The following is a 21,556-nucleotide window of genomic DNA, read 5'->3' as shown; positions in this document are numbered from 1 at the left end:
TCATTTTGGAAATGTCATTTTATTTTTTTAGGACGTTAGAAGGCTTAGAAATTTAGAAGCAATTCTTAAAATTTTTAAGAAAATTTCCAAAACCCACTTTTTAAGGACCAGTTCAGGTTTGAAGTCACTTTGTGGGGCTTACATAGTGGAAACCCACCATAAATGACCCCATTGTAGAAACTACACCCCTCAAGTTACTCAAAACTGATTTTACAAACTTTGTTAACCCTTTAGGTGTTCCACAATAATTAAAGGAAAATTTCTAAATTTCACTTTTTTGGCAGATTTTCCATTTTATTACATTTTTTTCTTTAACACATTGAGGGTTAACAGCGAAACAAAACTCAACATTTATTACCCTGATTCTGCGGTTTACAGAAACACCCCACATGTGTTTATAAACTCATGTAAGGGCGCATGGCAGGGCGCAGAAGGAAAGGAATGCTGTATGGTTTTTGGAAGGCAGATTTTGCTAAACTGGTTTTAGATGCCATGTCCCATTTAAAGCGTTCCTGATGCACCCTTACAGTAGAAACTCCCAAAAAGTGACCCTATTTTGGAAACTAGGGGATAAGGTGCCAGTTTTATTGGTACTATTTTGGGGTACATATGATTTTTAATTGCTCTATATAAATTTTTTTGTGAGGCAAGGTAACTGAAAAATGGCTGTTTTGGCACAGTTTTTTTTTTTTTTTTTACAAGATTCATCTGACAGGGTAGATCATGTGCTATTTTTATAGAGCAGGTTGTTACGGACGCAATGATATCAAATATGTCTACTTTCTTTGTTTGTTTCAGTTTTACATAATAAAGCAATTTAAAAAAAGAAATTATGTTTTTGTGTGTCCATTTTCTGAACGCCATATGTTTTTAATTTTTCTGCCGATCGTCTTGTGCAGGGGCTCGTTTTTTGCAGAAAGAGTTGAGGTTTTTATTGGTACCATTTTTGGGTACATAGGATTTTTTCATCATTCATTATTACACTTTATGGGGCAAGGTGACCAAAAAATTTGCTGTTTTGGAACAGTTTTTATTTATTTATTTTTACACAGTTTATCTGAGGGGTTAGGTCATGTGAAAGTTTTATAGAGCAGATCATTATGGACGTGGCAATACCTAATATGTATACTTTTTCTTATTTATTTAAGTTTTACACAATAATAGCATTTCTGAAACCAAAAAAATTATGTTTTAGTGTCTCCATAGTCTGAGAGCCATAGCTTTTTTATTTTTTGGGCGATTGTCTTAAATAGGGTATAATTTTTTGCGGGATGAGGTAACGGTTTGAGTGGTACTATTTTGGGGGTCATAAGCCTTTTTGATCGTTTGCTGTTGCACTTTTTGTGATGTAAGGTGACAAAAATGGCCTTTTTTTTATGGTGTTTATCGGACGGGGTCTATCATGTGATATATTTATAGAGACGGTCGTTATGGACGCGGTGATACCTAATATGTGTCTTTTTTTTTTCATTTTTTATAGGAAAAGGCAATTTATTTTTTTCATTTAACATTTTCATTTATTTCTTTATTTTTACTTTTATTATTTTCCCTTTTTTTTTTTATCAAGTCCCTCTTGGATCTTGAAGATCCAGTGGGGCTGATGGCTGTACTATACTTTGCAATGCTCTTGCATTGCAAAGTATAATACAATCAGATGCCCTGTAGGTGGCAACAGGTGGTTACAGCAGAGTGTCAGCATAGAGCTGACACTCTCTGCTGATGGCGGCGGCTCAGGAATGGAGCCGCCGCCATCACACAAAGCAGGGGGATCGCACGGCATGGGGGCAGCCTTGAAAAGGGGGACCGGGGCGTTGGGGGGGTACGGCCAGCATTGAGGGGCAGCGCAAATGGGGGCAGGAGGCGGACCGCATCAGGGCACTGGGCAGGATGCAGGAATGTGGATGGGAGCGGGGGGGAACTTCATAAGGGGCAGGCGGGGACAAGGGGGGGCTTGGCGCACAGATCGGGGGGCACAGATCGGGGGGGGCACGAGGACACTATCTGATTTCAGGCTCTGACCTGCAGAGCGCAGATCAGAGCCTGAAACGGGCATTTTTTCACTGCCCCGACCCGATTGATTAGTCTGCACAGACTAACCAATCAGATCGATTGCCGGCAAGGGGCCACTCTGATTGGTCCCTTGCCGGTATTACTGAACTGTATGCTGTGACAGCATCCGTGACAGCATCAGGGCAGGGGCAGAAGCTTTAATCCAAGCGCTTTGCAGCGCTTTGATTAAAGAGCTGCCATGACGTCTATACACGTGGTAGCTGCACGGGGTATGTGCAGCTATCACGTATATATACGGATTGCGGTCGTGAAGGGGTTAAAGAGATAAATCCTCAATAAATAAATTCCATAAAAAAGTGGAATACAATTGTACCTTTTTCTGAGTTATCACTTATACAATACAAATGCACCTGTCACTACCAGAGCTTTGGGACGTTCTCACAGCTCTGTTTCTCCACCCCTGTGATGATGTCACTACTAGAGCTCGGAGGAGTTCTCACTGCTCTGTTTACTTTTGGTTTCCTTCCTCCCAGCTGTTCCTCATGCGTTTGATTTCCCTCTCTTTATATCACCCCTCCTCCTATTGTAGGGCGTGGATTATAGTTCTCATTTCAGTTGTAGCTCTTGCTTTAGTATCTTCACTTGTAGCTATCAGTTCACTGGACCTGTGTTCTGCTGCAGCAAGCACTCTGGATATTGCCAGCTGTCCTTGGATCCGTCTTCTCTGCGGCTGCAACACCTTCAGCTAAGTGTACAGACATTGTTGTGTACCTGATTATTTTCTGACTGGATCTGAGGTGGCCACGGTTCCCTCCATATACTGAGTAGGGCACCGGTGGCCGTGCCCCTTCCACTATTGTAGGGGTTACAGTGGTCATCAGTCTTAGGCACGTGGGCATGCCTCGTTCCGCCATTTGGATCCGGGCATGTGCTTTAGCAGAATAGGGAGAGCTTTGAGGGTCTGACAGGGGTCACCCTTTATCCTCCCTAGTTTGGGTCCGGTCAGTAGCTCTTTTACTGTGTATACTATTGTTGCTCACATACAGCCGTGACATTATAATCCACCAAAACCGTCCTTTTTTTACATGGATCCGCTTTCTGGCCTGGTTGACCGCATGCAGGGTCTTTCTTTGGAAGTAGCGGATCTCCGTCAATCTATGACTCAGCTTCAAGCATTGGGCTCTGCTCCGGCTCATGGAGTCTGTTGCGGGCCAAAGGTCTCACTTCCGGAAACGTTCTCCGGGGGCAGTGAGAATTTTGTTCGCTTCAGAGAGGCATGCAAACTCCATTTTTGCTTGTGTCCCCACTCCTCTGGTAAGGAGGAGCAGAGGGTGAGGATTGTCATCTCCCTGCTCAGGGGTAATGCTCAGACTTGGGCTTTTTCGCTGCCATCAGGGGATCCCTCCCTTCGATCCGTGGAAAGATTTTTTGTGGCCCTGGGGCAGATTTATGATGACCCGGATCGTGTTGCTCTGGCCGAATCTAACTTACGTGTTTTATGCCAGAACAAACTGTCTGCGGGGCTTTATTGTTCTGAATTTCGGAGATGGGCAGCTGATTCGGGTTGGAATGATGCTGCACTCCGGAGTCAGTTCTGTCATGGTCTCTCAGAGAGATTGAAAGATGCGTTTGCTTTCCATGAGAGACCAACGTCCTTAGAGTCTGCCATGTCATTGGCGGTACGCCTTGACAGGCGTCTAAGAGAAAGAAACGAGACCTCTCTGTCCAGCCATTGTCAGTCTAGGGGCAGTGGTGCGGGGGCCTCATCCTGTCTCGCTCCCCTCTGAGGAGGAGCCCATGCAGCTAGGTCGACTTGCCCCTGATAAAAGAGGATTTAGTCCTCAGAGTATGGTGTGTTTTTGTTGTGGGGGCATAGGTCATTTGGCAAATGTTTGTCCCTCTAGGAGATTCTTGAACTGTACTAAGAGCGATAATAAGAGAAAAACCTCAAAAGGTAAATCATCAAATTCTGCTTCATCTGCTACTTTGGGCAAAGTTGATGTAGGAATTGATGCTTTTCCTCTGACCTGCAGTTCCCGTTTTCTCCTGTCTGCCAGGGTGGCGCTAGAGAGCAAAGTCATTTCTTGTGAGATTTTTGCCGATAGTGGAGCGGCCGTCAATCTTATTGACACTCAATTTGTAGCCATGCATGGTTTTCAGGTTTGCACATTAGAAAAGGATATACCTGTTTTTGCTATTGACTCTGCTCCACTCTCACAGAGATCTCTGAAGGGCATTGTTCACAATATCCGGCTAGCTGTAGGTGACACTCATGTGGAGGATATATCTTGTTTTGTCCTTAACGGATTGCCTTCTCCTCTAGTTTTGGGGTTACCCTGGCTCACTAGACATAACCCCACTATTGATTGGCAAGGAAGGCAAATAAATGAGTGGAGTGACTTTTGTAGAGAGAATTGTCTCACAGCGACTTTTGCAGAGGTGTCTACTAAAACTGTGCCATCATTTCTCTGATTTCTCGGACGTGTTTTCCGAGAGCGGTGTTCAGGAGCTACCTCCTCACCGGGAGTTTGACTGTCCCATTAACCTCATTCCCGGCGCCAAGCTGCCAAAAGCACGCCTCTACAATCTCTCACAACCGGAAAGAATCGCAATGCGAACTTATATCTCCGAGAGTCTCGAGAAGGGGCATATTCGTCCCTCAAAGTCACCTGTGGCCGCGGGTTTTTTTTTTTGTTAAAAAAAAAGATGGCTCTCTGAGACCTTGCCTAGATTTTAGGGAGCTGAACCGTATCACGATTCGCGATCCCTATCCCCTTCCTCTGATCCCGGACCTCTTCAACCAAATTGTTGGGGCCAAGGTGTTTTCCAAATTGGATTTGAGAGGCACGTACAACCTGGTCAGGGTCAGAGAGGGGGATGAATGGAAAACGGCCTTTAATACCCCTAACGGGCATTTCGAGAATCTCGTTATGCCTTTCGGCCTGATGAATGCTCCGGACGTCTTTCAGCATTTTGTTAATAGTATTTTCTACCATTTAATGGGGAAATTTGTATTGGTGTATCTTGATGATATTTAGATTTTTTCCCCTGATGTTCAGACCCATCAGGATCATCTTTTTCAGGTTCTGCAGATTCTGCGGGAAAATAAATTGTACGCCAAGCTGGAGAAATGTCTTTTTATGGTATCGGAGATTCAATTTCTGGGTTTTCTCCTCTCTGCTTCTGGTTTTCGCATGGATCCGGAGAAGGTCTGTGCTGTACTTGAGTGGGAGCTTCCTGAGAATCAGAAGGCATTGATGCGCTTTCTGGGTTTTGCGAACTATTACAGAAAGTTCATTTTGAATTATTCCTCTGTTGTCAAACCCCTTACTGACATGACAAAAAAGGGGGCGGATTTTTCCTCTTGGTCGGAGGAGGCGCTTGCAGCCTTTTCTAAGACTAAAGAGAGTTTTGCGTCTGCTCCCGTCTTGGTGCATCCCGATGTTTCCTTACCTTTTATTGTTGAGGTGGATGCTTCCGAGGTGGGTGTGGGTGCGGTTTTGTCCCAGGGCCCTTCTCCTGCCAAATGGCGACCCTGTGCCTTTTTCTCTAAAAAACTCTCCCCGGCAGAGAGAAACTATGATGTGGGAGATAGGGAGTTGTTGGCCATCAAGTTGGCTTTCGAGGAATGGCGCCATTGGTTGGAGGGGGCCAGGCACCCTATCACCGTTTTTACCGACCATAAGAATCTGGCATACTTGGAGTCGGCCAGGCGTATGAATCCGAGACAGGCCAGATGGTCTCTGTTCTTCTCCAGATTCAATTTTGTTGTTACATTCCGACCTGGGATAAAAAATGTGAAGGCTGATGCTCTCTCTCGCTGTTTTCCGGGAGGAGGAAACTCCGAGGACCCGGGTCCCATTTTGGCGGAGGGGGTAGTTGTTTCTGCTCTTTATTCCGATTTGGAGGCCGAGGTCCAGGCTGCCCAGACTGAGGCACCTGCCCGTTGTCCTTCTGGGAAGTTGTTCGTGCCTCCTGAGCTACGTCACAAACTCTTTAAGGAGCATCATGATACGGTTCTTGCTGGTCACCCCGGGAGTAGAGCCACGGTAGATCTCATTGCTCGGAGATTTTGGTGGCCGGCTCTTCGTAAGTCGGTGGAGGGTTTTGTGGCTGCTTGTGAGACGTGCGCTCGCGCTAAGGTCCCTCGTTCACGGCCTTCAGGTTCCCTTCTCCCGTTACCCATACCTTCCCGTCCTTGGACACACCTGTCCATGGACTTTATCACGGATCTTCCTCGTTCCTCGGGGAAGTCGGTGATCCTGGTGGTGGTGGACCGTTTTAGCAAGATGGCTCATTTCGTACCTTTCCCTGGTTTACCCAATGCTAAAACGTTGGCGCAAGCTTTTGTCGACCGTATTGTTAAATTGCACGGCATTCCCTCTGATATTTTTTCCGATAGAGGCACGCAGTTTGTGTCCAGGTTCTGGAAGGCTTTCTGTTCTCGCCTGGGGGTTCGGCTGTCCTTCTCTTCTGCTTTTCACCCGCAGTCGAATGGTCAGACTGAGCGCCTCAATCAGAATCTGGAGACATATTTGCGCTGTTTTGTGGCAGAGAACCAGGAGGATTGGTGTTCATTTCTCCCTCTTGCTGAGTTTGCTCTGAACAACCGTCGTCAGGAATCTTCTGATAAGTCACCATTCTTTGGTGCATATGGGTTCCATCCGCAGTTTGGGACATTCTCGGGAGGGGCTCTTTCTGGTTTACCTGAGGATGAGAGATTTTCCTCGTCTTTGTCTACCATTTGGCAAAAGATTCAGAGTAATCTTAAAAAGATGAGTGAGAGGTATAGGCGTGTGGCTGATAAGAGACGTGTGCCTGGTCCGGACCTGAATGTGGGTGATCTGGTGTGGTTGTCTACAAGAAATATTAAACTGAAGGTTCCCTCCTGGAAATTGGGTCCCAAGTTTATTGGGCCTTATAAAATCTTGTCAGTCATCAATCCTGTTGCCTTCCGTCTTGATCTTCCACGAGTTTGGAAGATACATAATGTATTTCACAGATCTCTCTTAAAACCATATGTCCAGCCCACGGTACCCTCCTCTTTGCCTCCTCCTCCGATTTTGGTTGATGGCAATCTGGAGTTTGAGGTTTCCAGAATTGTGGACTCTCGCATTGTCCGCGGTTCTCTTCAGTACCTCGTTCATTGGAAGGGTTATGGTCCTGAGGAGAGGATGTGGGTTCCGGTGTTGGACATTAAAGCCACTCGCCTCATCAGGGCATTTCATAGGGCTCATCCTGAGAAGGTGGGTCCTGGGTGTCCGGAGTCCACCCGTAGAGGGGGGGGTACTGTCACTACCAGAGCTTTGGGACGTTCTCACAGCTCTGTTTCTCCACCCCTGTGATGTCACTACTAGAGCTCGGAGGAGTTCTCACTGCTCTGTTTACTTTTGGTTTCCTTCCTCCCAGCTGTTCCTCATGCGTTTGATTTCCCTCTCTATATATCACCCCTCCTCCTATTGTAGGGCGTGGATTATAGTTCTCATTTCAGTTGTAGCTCTTGCTTTAGTATCTTCACTTGTAGCTATCAGTTCACTGGACCTGTGTTCTGCTGCAGCAAGCACTCCGGATAATGCCAGCTGTCCTTGGATCCGTCTTCTCTGCGGCTGCAACACCTTCAGCTAAGTGTACAGACATTGTTGTGTACCTGATTATTTTCTGACTGGATCTGAGGTGGCCACGGTTCCCTCCATATACTGAGTAGGGCACCGGTGGCCGTGCCCCTTCCACTATTGTAGGGGTTACAGTGGTCATCAGTCTTAGGCACGTGGGCATGCCTCGTTCCGCCATTTGGATCCGGGCATGTGCTTTAGCAGAATAGGGAGAGCTTTGAGGGTCTGACAGGGGTCACCCTTTATCCTCCCTAGTTTGGGTCCGGTCAGTAGCTCTTTTACTTTGTATACTATTGTTGCTCACATACAGCCGTGACAGCACCTTGTTGATGGACTGTAACATCTGACTTGAGACTATTGATTCAAGTAAACGTTGGAATTGTTCTATAACAACTGACTCCTCATAAATTCTACTTCTAAACTCAACATTTGCACCTTACGGTGCTGGCATCACAGGGACCCAGCCACCAAAGCACCTTAAACACCAATTACCATCAAGGGCACCTTAACCAACATCTGGCTGGTGTTCCCTGCAACAGAGAGTGCCCCGGAGGATTGCGTGCTGTTTCCCATCCACTGCACTAACGGCCCAGGGAGGCTCTGCTAACCGTGAGTACATGAACTACTACCCCCATCGGCCCACCATGAGCCTCATGTGTTTCCCCTGTGGTTTGGTAGCGTTGCAAGAATGGCTCAGCTCCAAGCTCCCATGTCACTGTCAGTCCACTCAGGCTGAGCTGTTGGTGCAGGGATGGACTGCTGTGCAGGCTTTAACTCCTCTCCAGTCAGCCTGCCATTGTGCTGAACTTGCTCCTCATTCTTCTTTTCGATTAGTGGAGACTAGGGATGAGCAAACCCGAACTATATAGTTCGGGTTCGTACCGAATTTTGGGGTGTCCGTGACACGGACCTGAACATTTTCGTAAAAGTCCGGGTTCGGGTTCGGTGTTCGGCGCTTTCTTGGCGCTTTTTGAAAGGCTGCAAAGCAGCCAATCAACAAGCGTCATACTACTTGCCCCAAGAGGCCATCACAGCCATGCCTACTATTGGCATGGCTGTGATTGGCCAGTGCAGCATGTGACCCAGCCTCTATATAAGCTTGGGTCACGTAGCGCTGCACGTCACTCTGCTGTTACAAGTGTAGAAAGAGGTTGCAGCTGTGACGTTAGGGCGAGATTAGGCAGTGATTAACTCCTCCAAAACACTTAAGACAGTGATCGATCTACAGCTGTGGATCATTGAACTGCTGCTATTCAATTGCTCACTGTTTTTAGGCTGCCCAGAGCGTTTTTCAGTCACTTTTTTCTGGGGTGATCGGCGGCCATTTTGTGGCTTGTGGTGCGCCAGCACAAGCTGCCACCAAGTCCATTTAACCATCAATAGTGTGGTTATTTTTTGCTATATCCTACATCAGGGGCAAGCTGTCACCAAGTTCATTTAACCATCAATAGTGTGGTTATTTTTTGGCTATATCCTACATCAGGGGCAAGCTGCCACCAAGTCCATTTAACCATCAATAGTGTGGTTATTTAAATCTATCCCTAAAAGGGTATATTAGATTCAAGGTGCTGATAGGGTCATTCTCAATAACTAAATGTTAGCTAAATCTCTGGCTATTGCTGTAGCTGGTTAAGTTATATTGTGTCCGTCAAAGCACAGTTTTTGTTCTGGTTTGAAATACAATTCCCAACCTAGCAATTTCCTAAATTAGTGGTTTCTGCTGTATCAGGCCTACCTTAAATCTATCCCTAAAAGGGTATATTAGATTCAAGGTGCTGATAGGGTCATTCTCAATAACTTCACACACACGCTACTGTGCATATCCAAGTCTAATTCTGTCCGTAAACGTATACCTGTCACCCAGCGCCTAAATAATAGGCCTCAAATTTATATTCAGCTAAATCTCTGGCTATTGCTGTAGCTGGTTAAGTTATATTGTGTCCGTCAAAGCACAGTTTTTGTTCTGGTTTGAAATACAATTCCCAACCTAGCAATTTCCTAAATTAGTGGTTTCTGCTGTATCAGGCCTACTTTAAATCTATCCCTAAAAGGGTATATTAGATTCAAGGTGCTGATAGGGTCATTCTCAATAACTTCACACACACGCTACTGTGCATATCCAAGTCTAATTCTGTCTGTAAACGTATACCTGTCACCCAGCGCCTAAATAATAGGCCTCAAATTTATATTCAGCTAAATCTGTCATTACTGCTGTGCCTGTATTAGGGTAATACGGTACCTAAATAGTTAGCTAGATAGTGTTAGGTGTCTGTAAAAAAAGGCCTGAATTTGAATTCAATACATTGGGCCAAATAATATTTTTCTTATTGTGGTGAACGGTAACAATGAGGAAAACATCTAGTAAGGGACGCGGACGCGGACATGGTCGTGGTGGTGTTAGTGGACCCTCTGGTGCTGGGAGAGGACGTGGCCGTTCTGCCACAGCCACACGTCTTAGTGAACCAACTACCTCGGGTCCCAGTAGCCAGCAGAATTTACAGCGATATTTGGTGGGGCCCAATGCCGTAATAAGGATGGTAAGGCCTGAGCAGGTACAGGCATTAGTCAATTGGGTGGCCGACAGTGGATCCAGCACGTTCACATTATCTCCCACCCAATCTTCTGCAGAAAGCGCACAGATGGCGTATGAAAACCAAGCCCATCAGTCTGTCACATCACCCCCATGCATATCAGGGAAACTGTCTGAGCCTCAAGTTATGCAGCAGTCTCTTATGCTGTTTGAAGACTCTACTGGCAGGGTTTCCCAAGGGCATCCACCTAGCCCTTCCCCAGGGGTGGAAGAGATAGAATGCACTAACGCACAACCACTTATGTTTCCTGATGATGAGGACATGGGAATACCACCTCAGCACGTCTCTGATGATGACGAAACACAGGTGTCAACTGCTGCGTCTTTCTGCAGTGTGCAGACTGAACAGGAGGTCAGGGATCAAGACTGGGTGGAAGACGATGCAGGTGACGATGAGGTCCTAGACCCCACATGGAATGAAGGTCGTGCCACTGACTTTCACAGTTCGGAGGAAGAGGCAGTGGTGAGACCGAGCCAACAGCGTAGCAAAAGAGGGAGCAGTGGGCAAAAGCAGAACACCCACCGCCAAGAGACTCCGCCTGCTACTGACCGCCGCCATCTGGGACCGAGCACCCCAAAGGCAGCTTCAAGGAGTTCCCTTGCATGGCACTTCTTCAAACAATGTGCTGACCATATATTATTGTACTCCAGGGCACTTCCTCATTCAATCCTATTTTTATTTTCATTTTACCATTATATTGCGGGGCAACCCAAAGTTGAATGAACCTCTCCTCTGTCTGTGTGCCGGGGCCTAAAAATATCTGACAGTGGCCTGTTCCAGTGGTGGGTGACATGAAGCCTGATTCTCTGCTATGACATGAAGACTGATTCTCTGCTGAGTCGCTGACATGAAGCCAGATTCTATGTTATGGGACCTCTCTCCTCTGTCTGGGTGCCGGGGCCTAAATATCTGACAATGGACTGTTCCAGTGGTGGGTGACGTGAAGCCTGATTCTCTGCTATGACATGAAGACTGATTCTCTGCTGACATGAAGCCAGATTCTCTGCTATGGGACCTCTCTCCTCTGCCTGGGTGCCTGGGCCTAGATATCTGACAATGGACTGTTCCAGTGGTGGGTGACGTGAAGCATGATTCTCTGCTATGACATGAAGACTGATTCTCTGCTGACATGAAGCCAGATTCTCTGCTATGGGACCTCTCTCCAATTGATATTGGTTAATTTTTATTTATTTTATTTTTATTTTAATTCATTTCCCTATCCCCATTTGTTTGCAGGGGATTTAACTACATTTTGCTGCCTTTTGCAGCCCTCTAGCCCTTTCCTGGGCTGTTTTACAGCCTTTTTAGTGCCGAAAAGTTTGGGTCCCCATTGACTTCAATGGGGTTCGGGTTCGGGACGAAGTTCGGGTCGGGTTCGGATCCCGAACCCGAACATTTCCGGGAAGTTCGGCCGAACTTCTCGAACATCCAGGTGTTCGCTCAACTCTAGTGGAGACCTCTGTTTCATCCTTGATTGATGGAGGTCCTGGGTGCCCTCCCTCCCTGTATTCCAGCCTTGTTTCGTTTTGACCACTATTCTTACCTTTTTATTACCCTAACATTTTATCTAATTTTATAAACTCACTGGTGACAGGTACACCCAAGTACATCTCTTATTCAGCTATCCCCATTTGTTTTACATTTAAATGTACAGACAGTTATACTATTACTGTGACCATGATGGATTACTTTACATTTCAGATGTGACATAATACATTAAGCACATATACAGTATAATGCCCAAATATATGACTTCTTTTTAATCCATTGAGATTGTTTAAGATGATGATCTTTTATACTGGTTTCACTCATCTCAGTAGCTCAATGGTAGGCAAAGGTAACATGTTCTTAATAATTTTATATATCATATAGGTCTTACATTTAAAAGAAAATAGCTCTACTTGAAAATGTGATCATTAATCCATAAGGCCCCATTTAAAACACATATTTGTAAGCAAGAGAAATGCAACATCAAGACAACCACTTTTACTCCAGTCTCTTTTCTTGTGACTGTCCCTGAGCTTTCTGTAAACCCACTACAGTGTAATTGCACAGACACACTTCAGCAGAATACGGAGAGATTATTTCACTTCTCATCAACTATTGTTAAACTCTGAGAACAAGGCATTAGTTTGAAAGTAAGCCCATGGGTTAGCTCTATAATAAGAAAGTGAAGTGTAACAAGATGACCCCAGCAGCTTAAAACACATCAGTGCGACTGTGATTAGATCAAGAAAAGCAGTGAAATTCCTCTTCTATCATCACATTGTCTTCAACTTTCTCTCCCTGAAAGGTCATTGCAGCTGAATTTATTTATTTCAGGTAGAATGCTATTTACGCCTGCTGGCACAATGTGCTGTATCATATCTGGATATTTGCAGCTTTTCAAAGTAAAAGCCAATATGTTTAATACAACGGAAGTCTCATTATATTACAAAGAAATAAATACACTCATGGGTTAAACACTTCTCTCATGCCTTTAACCCTAAGCAAGCATGTTGGCATCTACATACACTAGCCGAAATTACTATATAATGATAAAAGGGCACAAGATTGGCAATAAAGGACATTTTCAATTTTGCTCTTTAATATTTATAGGTAAGGACAATGAGGAAAGGAATACTAAACCTAGAAATGAACGCAGTATAGATACCATATTTTGCATCCGTGTCTGATTTTTTACAGATTGCAAAACAAGCTTGTGTCAGGATCAGGCCTCATGCACATGACTGTGTCCGTATTTCAGTGTTTTAGACCCCAGGTTTCTATAGATCCGCAAAAAAATGGACAGCACACAGATGTGGATAGCACACAGATTACATCCCTGTGTCCACTCCGTAAATGATAGAACATGTCATATTCTTGTCCGTATTGTGGACAAGAATTGCCATTCTTAGCAATGGGAGTGAGAAAGATACCGATTGCACAAGGAAGGTGTCCGTTTTTTGCGGATCCATGGTTTGCAGACTGAAATACGGACACAGTCATATGCATGAGGCCTAATCCTGACACGAGCTTGTTTTGTAGAAATCCTGTAGAGAACAAAGCAGTTATTCATTTTCTGACCTGCTCCATCTTCAGCTAGAGATTAAATGTCAGGTGTTGTGCTTAGCCAAGTGGTCACAGGACACAGCAGGGAGGCTCCTGCTACAGCCACTTGTCTTATATATTGTGACAGGTCAGTAAAGAATAGCAAAAGCAGTAGAAAATGATTCAGCTCCCCTGTCTGGTGCACGGGAGAAAGTCCCATTCAATAGTCCAAAAGCGAAGATCTCATCACCTTGTCAACTTTTAAAAACATATTTTTTTACTTGAAAAGTTGCAGAAAATCCAAATACAGCATAGTCTAGTTGTAGTAATTCACCTCCTATCTCAGACACCTCCTGTTCACACATACTGGTTAATAAATTGTTAGATTTACATTTGTGGTCGTGGCTACCGAGAGAATGCACCGTTCCCCGCCTGAAACTACCTTACACCTAAGCGGTTAGAGTTGTGCCGCAACCGTGACGTAGCAGGGACACCAGAATGAGGGCATCCCCTCCATGAGTAACAAGAGTAACAATGAATCGGCCTTTACACTTGTGGTCGTGGCTACCGAGAGAATGCACCCTACCCTGCCTGAAACTACCTTACACCTAAGTGGTTAGAGTTGTGGCGCAACCGCGACGTAGCAGGGACACCAGAAAGAGGGCAAAAAGGCATACAGAGTAGCAAGAGTAATTTATTACAACATAATCACAAGATCAATCTTTGGAAAGCCAATGACATCTCGGCTTTGGGATGAAGTGACTAAAGCAGGAGGAGCGCCAGCGGCCCAACTTCTGGATAACATGCGCTGGCACCTGATTTTTGTAGGCCGTGGACGCTGCTCCTATACGAAATGAATGACCTGAAATCGAGGCGGGGTCGCCGCCCAGACTCCCAACTAAGGAGTGTATGTGAGACACAAACTGATGAGTGGGGACACCCCAAAAGGCAACAGTGGACTATCTGGCCTGTGACCTACCAAGGCTGCCTGCAACTGCTGAAGGACCCTGATGGGGCACCACCGGTGGGATGTGGGAAAGTAGGACATTGGGACCGGGGAACCCGTCTAAGAGGTCTTTGATGTCCTCAGTAATAACGTGAAACCCTCAAGATGCGGAACCAGTTGGCTAACTGTGTGTAATGACCGGCGTCACGCACAGGGAGGAAAAAGGGAAAGCCCTGCCCAAGGGAGAGGGAAAGGTGGTGACCCCTAACTCACCTTGCGGCTGGCACCTGACTGCCCTGACGTCCCTAGACGGGTTCCTCACCCGTGCGGCGATCACGTGCCTAAACCCTGGCTTTCCCTAAAATGAGCCCTAGATAGTGAACGGGCCGGTGGGATCGCTAGTCCGCACCACTGTCACTAAGAGGGAAACACCAGGGAGAGGACAGACAAAACAGACAAACACATACACCCAGGTAGGCGACCACAATAGACCACAAAGGTCCAACAGGGATCCGGAGGGTAGCGTTCTGGACCAACTACCAGAGAACGCAGCAACACAGCTCCAGAGGGTCAGAATAGATGTCCAGGCAGGAAGCTCTATATCTGGCAACCAGAGAAGTGTGAGAGGGGAATATAAGGAGGTTTGGGAGTGCTGGACAAGGAACAGCTGAGGAGAAGGAGCTACGGATCCCTGAGTGAGCCAAAAGGGTTTGCAAAGCAAACCCAGAAAGCTACAATAAGGAAACAGCCCTATCTTACATAGAGCGTGCAGCCAACCGCTGCGACTTCCTGACCCCGGGTATAACGGAGTCAGGCGTGGTTCTTGACACCCTCGTGACAGTACCCCCCTCTCTACGAGGGGCCTCCGGACACTGAGGACCAGGTCTCTCAGGATGAAAGGCATGAAAAACCCGAACTAGCCTGTCGGCGTTTACCTCAGACGCAGGAACCCACATTCTTTCCTCGGGACCGTAACCTCTCCAATGCACCAGATATTGAAGAGAGCGGCGGACCCGACGAGAATTAACAATTTTGGATATCTGAAATTCTAGATTACCATCCACGACAACAGGAGGGGGTGGCAGCGGTGACGGTTCTAGAGGTGGAACATATTTTTTGAGTAACGACTTATGAAAAACATTATGGATTTTAAAAGTCTAAGGTAACTCCAGGCGAAAAGCCACGGGGTTGATGATGGCTACAATTTTGTAAGGGCCAATAAACCTAGGACCCAGTTTCCAAGAGGGAACCTTCAATTTAATATTCCTAGTAGACAACCACACATAGTCATTCACTCCTAGGTCCGTACCTGGCGACCGTCTCTTATCAGCCATGCATTTGTATTTACCTCCCATATTTTTCAAGTTAGCTTGCACCTTCTGCCATACCGATGAAAGAGATGACGAAAACCGTTCCTCTTCGGGAACCCCAGAAGACCCCCCTCTTTGAAAGTACAGAATTGGGGATGAAAACCATATGCACCAAGAAATGGTGACTTGCCAGTGGATTCCTGACGACGATTATTTATGGCAAACTCAGCTAACGGTAAATATGATGACCACAACTCTTGGTTTTCAGACACAAAACATCTTAGATATGTCTCAAGGTTTTGGTTGGTACGCTCAGTCTGTCCATTCGACTGAAGATGGAAAGCTGAGGAAAAGGACAAGTGTACCCCCAAACGGGAACAAAAAGCTTACCAAAATTTAGAAATAAACTGGGTACCCCGATCCGAAACAACATCGGAGGGGACCCCGTGAAGCTTCACGATTTCACTGACGAATACCTGAGCAAGAGTCTTAGCATTAGGTAGTGCGGGTAACGCAATGAAGTGTACCATTTTGCTAAACCTGTCCACTACTACCAAAATAACAGTTTTACCAGCAGACAAAGGTAAGTCAGTGATAAAATCCATTGACAGATGTGTCCACGGTCTATTGGGAATGACGAGTGATAATAGAGACCCTGCAGGACATGTATGTGAAACTTTTGCGCGCGCACAGGTAGAACAAGAAGACACAAAATCCAATACATCCTGACGCAACCTTGGCCACCAAAAACGACGAGACTATAGCTCCAAGGTTGCTTTACTACCCGGGTGCCCAGCAAGTGCCGAATTATGATGTTCCTTTAATAATTCGAAACGTAGGTTTAATGGTACAAACAATTTCTCTGAGGGGCAAGAGACCGGGGCGTCCCCCTGGGCCTCTAACACCTTCCCCTCCAGAACAGAGTGTACCGCAGAAACAACCACTCCTCTTTGAAGAATGGGCACCGGATCACTCACATTAACCCCTCCAGGGAAACAACGAGATAGTGCATCAGCCTTGGTATTCTTTGCCCCAGGACGATAGGTAATCACAAAGTTAAACCTGGTAAAAAATAGCGACCACCTAGCCTGTCTAGGGGTGAGACGCTTAGCTGATTCGAGGTACAGAAGATTTTTGTGGTCCGTAATCACAGTGACGGGCTGAACTGCCCCCTCTAAAAAGTGACGCCACTCCTCAAAACGCAAGTTTAATAGCTAATAGTTCCCTATTGCCAATATCGTAGTTCTTTTCTGCTGCAGATAGTTTTTTAGAAAAGAAAGCACAAGGATGCCATTTGCCAGGAGATGGACCCTGAGACAGCACCGCCCCCACTCCCACCTCTGACGCATCGACTTCAACAATAAAAGGCTGAGAAACATCTGGTTGGACTAGTACAGGTGCCGAGGTAAACCTCTCTTTTAGAGAGGAAAAGGCAACTTTAGCGGCGTCAGACCATTTAGAAAAATCAGTCCCCTTCCTAGTCATGTCAGTAAGGGGTTTTACAATAACTGAATAATTTTTAATGAATTTCCTATGGAAATTTGCGAAGCCCAAGAACCGTTGCAGTGCTTTGAGGTTCTCAGGAAGATCCCAATCTAAAATTGCCTGGACCTTCCTAGGATCCATACGGAAACCTGAAGCAGATAAAAAATAACCTAGGAATTGTATCTCCTGAACGGTGAAGACACATTTTTCAATTTTAGCATATAATTTATTCGTCCGTAGGACCTGCAGTACTTGTCTGACATGCACCTCATGTGTTCTCAGATCAGACAAATAAATTAAAATATCATCTAGGTATATTACCACAAACCTGCCGATTAGATGACTAAAAATGTTATTAACGAAATGTTGAAAGACGGCAGGAGCATTGGTCAGACCGAAAGGCATAACTAGATTTTCATAATGCCCCTCAGGGGTGTTAAAAGCTGTCTTCCACTCATCCCCCTCCTTAATATGAATCAGATTGTAGGCCCCCCTAAGATCAAGTTTGGAGAACCACCTAGCACCCGCAATCTGGTTAAACAGGTCAGGAATGAGAGGAAGAGGGTATGGGTCTCGGATGGTTATCCGATTTAATTCGCGAAAATCTAGGCAAGGACGCAGGCCCCCATCTTTTTTTTTAACGAAGAAAAACCCTGCAGCCACGGGTGAAGAAGAGGGTCTGATGTGTCCCTTAGCCAAGCTCTCGGAGATATAATCTTTCATGGCTTGTCTCTCTGGACCCGAAAGATTATATAACCTGGTCTTGGGTAATTTTGCGCTGGGAATAAGGTTAACCGGGCAATCATAAGGACGATGAGGTGGTAACTTCTGACAACCCTTTTCAGAAAAAACATCCTCAAAATCTGAAATAAATGTAGGTAGGGTAGTTATGGAGGCGACTAAGCAATTGCTATTTAAGCAATTTTCTCTGCACTGCTCACTCCAATATCTCCCTGGCCTGCCAATCCACCACTGGATTGTGCGCTACCAACCAGGGAAGACCCAGCACTACCGGAGTGGGAAGCCCCTCCAGAACATAACATGAAAGCATCTCGTTATGGTGGTCCCCTACCCGAAGGTGTAAATTATGAACAATGTGGGTGAGGTTTCTCTGAGACAGAGGAGCAGAATCAATAGCGAATATGGGAATAGGTCTCTGTAGCGTACAGAGAGACAAACCCATAGTGCGGGCAAAATGGGCATCTATCAAATTTACCCCTGCTCCACTGTCTAGAAAGAAAGAAATAGTCTCCGTCTTATCACCAAAAACAATAACCGCTGGCAACACAAATTGCGATGTACGTATGGAGGAAACGTATACCCCCCGGCTGACATCCTCCACACAGCCTGGGGTTAGTAGTTTTCCGACGGTCTTTTGTTTCTGAGGAAAGAAGGACAGACATTAATGAAATGACCCCTCTCCCCACAAAAAAAACAAACCCCACGCCTACGGCGAGCCTCAGGAGGACGGACCTGACGAGTAGTTCCTCCTAGCTGCATAGGCTCGTCTAAGTCCGTACAGACTAACTGCTGCTTGGGAGGGGTTACCAATTGCTCCGGTTTTTTCAACCTGTCCCTAAGGCGTCTATCTATTCGGAGAGAAAGGGATATAACCGCATCAAGGGAAAAGGGGGTCTCATATAACGCAAGCGCATCCTTAACCCTTTCGGATAACCCAGAGCAGAACTGACTCCTGAGAGCCGGGTCGTTCCATTGGGTATCCGTAGCCCACCTACGGAATTCAGAGCAATACTCCTCTACCGGCCGCTCTCCTTGTAAGAGTCTCCATAATCTTGATTCAGCCAGTGCGACTCGGTCAGGGTCGTCATATATGAGACCCAAGGCCCCGAAAAACTCATCCACTGACCGAAGAGCCTGGGAATCAGTAGGTAAAGAGAACGCCCAGGACTGCGGGTCCCCCTGCAGCAGGGAAATAACAACCCCCACCCGCTGTTCTTCATTACCAGAGGAGTAAGGGCGCAGTTTAAAATATAATTTACAGGCCTCACGGAATGTCAAAAACTTGTCCCTTCCCCCAGAAAATCTGTCAGGGAGCGGGACCTTGGGTTCCGCAACAACCTGGTTACCAGTAGCAACTGCTGGGCTTGCGGTCAGTTGTAATTGCTGCTGTTGCTGGAGGACCGACGCCTTCAATCCTGCCACCTCCAAAGACAGGCCATTAAATTGTTTGGACAGAGCAGCAATTTGATCCATACTGGATTCTAAGTAGGTAAAAATTATTTTTATTTTTTTATTTTTTTTACCTACACAAAATAAGGGCCAGATATAATGTAATGACCGGCGTCACGCACAGGGAGGAAAAAGGGAAAGCCCTGCCCAAGGGAAAACAAAAACAGACAAACACATACACCCAGGTGGGCGACCACAATAGACCACAAAGGTCCAACAGGGATCCGGAGGGTAGCGTTCTGGACCAACTACCAGAGAACGCAGCAACACAGCTCCAGAGGGTCAGAATAGATGTCCAGGCAGGAAGCTCTATATCTGGCAACCAGAGAAGTGTGAGAGGGGAATATAAGGAGGTTTGGGAGTGCTGGACAAGGAACAGCTGAGGAGAAGGAGCTACGGATCCCTGAGTGAGCCAAAAGGGTTTGCAAAGCAAACCCAGAAAGCTACAATAAGGAAACAGCCCTATCTTACATAGAGCGTGCAGCCAACCGCTGCGACTTCCTGACCCCGGGTATAACGGAGTCAGGCGTGGTTCTTGACACCCTCGTGACACTGTGACAAACTTACTGCTATTGGGGGGACAAGTAAACTCACCAGGCCTCAAGAAACCGTAAAAGGCTAAATAAATAGCTGCTTTAAGAACCAAGCTGGGCAAAACTCCGAAAGGATTCTTATCCAGAACGTCAGACAGGTTACGGAATAGCCTACCAGTAACGGCTTGTCTGCGTATCTGGCCTCCTGGGCCACATCTGCTTAACCCCCTCAGCGTTGCTTTGACTGCGTGAACAGAAAAGAACAAACCCCGTTCTGGATGGCTAACGGAAACAAAATGCTGCACCCCTAACAGGTAGGATTTCACTGTGTTGTGTGACAGCTTAAGTTCCGAGTGGCAGTAACCTATAAAAGCAAGAATATACTCAATGAAGCTGGACTCTCCTTGAGGGCATTTCTCCAGGAACTTGCAATATACAGCCCACCTGGTGCGGTAAGCCCTAGCCGTGTTCGGAGAAAGTGACTTGGCTAATACGGTATGGGCTGTGGCCAGGTGACTAGTCAAACCAATATTAGCAACTCGTGGGGAGGGATAGCAGCACCCGTAACATCCACCTCTGGCATGACCTGCGAAAAAAGGGGAAAATTAGCCCTCGACAAGGCGTCAGCTGCCACATTTTGAGAACCTGATATATGCGTACTAGTAATACAGAAATGATGTTGCAACGAGAGTTGAACTAGACGCCTCATGAGACACATGACATGTGAAGACTTAGACAAACCACTGGTTATAATATCTACCACTGCGGCGTTGTCTGTTACAAATAACACAGTGAGATTTGTCCAGCGGCTCCCCTAGATAAAGGCGGCCACCACTATGGGGTACAGCTCGAAGAGTGCTGAGGTCTGCAGGAAACCCGGGATCTGTCTAACCTCAACTGGCCACTCATCTGTGACCCAGTGGGTGCCAAAAATAGCAGCAAAACCTGTGCCAGCAGCCGCGTCCGAGAAGATTACTGGAGACAAGCTAGACAATTCGGGAATAAACACCCCATTCCACTGGCTGAGGAAGTGGTCCCACATGTGTAGGTCAGATAAGGCATGACTATCCAGGCGTACCGGACTGTCTTGTTTTGGAGCAGAAGCGAGAAGGGCCAACAAAAGGGAAATTAATGACCTGCCTTGTGGAATGATCCTCATCGCAAAATTTAACATGCCCAGTAATGACTGTAAATCAGCCTTAGTGACCACGGTGGTAACTGAGAACCTGTGAACGACTTCCCTGACCCTAACTAACTTGTCTGATGGCAACCTGGCTAACATGTTCTCCGAATCTAACACTATGCCTAGGAAAGTAATGGTTGTGGATGGTCCCTCAACTTTCTTGGGAGACACAGGGACGCCCATCTGAGAAAAGCAACTCAAAAGTTTACCCAGACCCTGGGGGGTCGGCCCTGGCCTCTCGATCAGCAGGAAGTTATCCAAGTAATGGATGACGTGTTCGCAGTGGATTTTATTCTCTAATACCCAGTGGAGGGCCTGAGACAACAACCTGGTTACCAGTAGCAACTGCTGGGCTTGCGGTCAGTTGTAATTGCTGCTGTTGCTGGAGGACCGACGCCTTCAATCCTGCCACCTCCAAAGACAGGCCATTAAATTGTTTGGACAGAGCAGCAATTTGATCCATACTGGATTCTAAGTAGGTAAAAATTATTTTTATTTTTTTATTTTTTTTACCTACACAAAATAAGGGCCAGATATAATGTAATGACCGGCGTCACGCACAGGGAGGAAAAAGGGAAAGCCCTGCCCAAGGGAAAACAAAAACAGACAAACACATACACCCAGGTGGGCGACCACAATAGACCACAAAGGTCCAACAGGGATCCG

The sequence above is a fragment of the Bufo bufo genome, chromosome 7 (genome assembly GCF_905171765.1).
Source record: "Bufo bufo chromosome 7, aBufBuf1.1, whole genome shotgun sequence".
Classification (NCBI taxonomy): domain Eukaryota; kingdom Metazoa; phylum Chordata; class Amphibia; order Anura; family Bufonidae; genus Bufo; species Bufo bufo.
The sequence above is the reverse complement of the archived record's forward strand: the minus strand, read 5'-3'. Positions refer to the sequence as shown.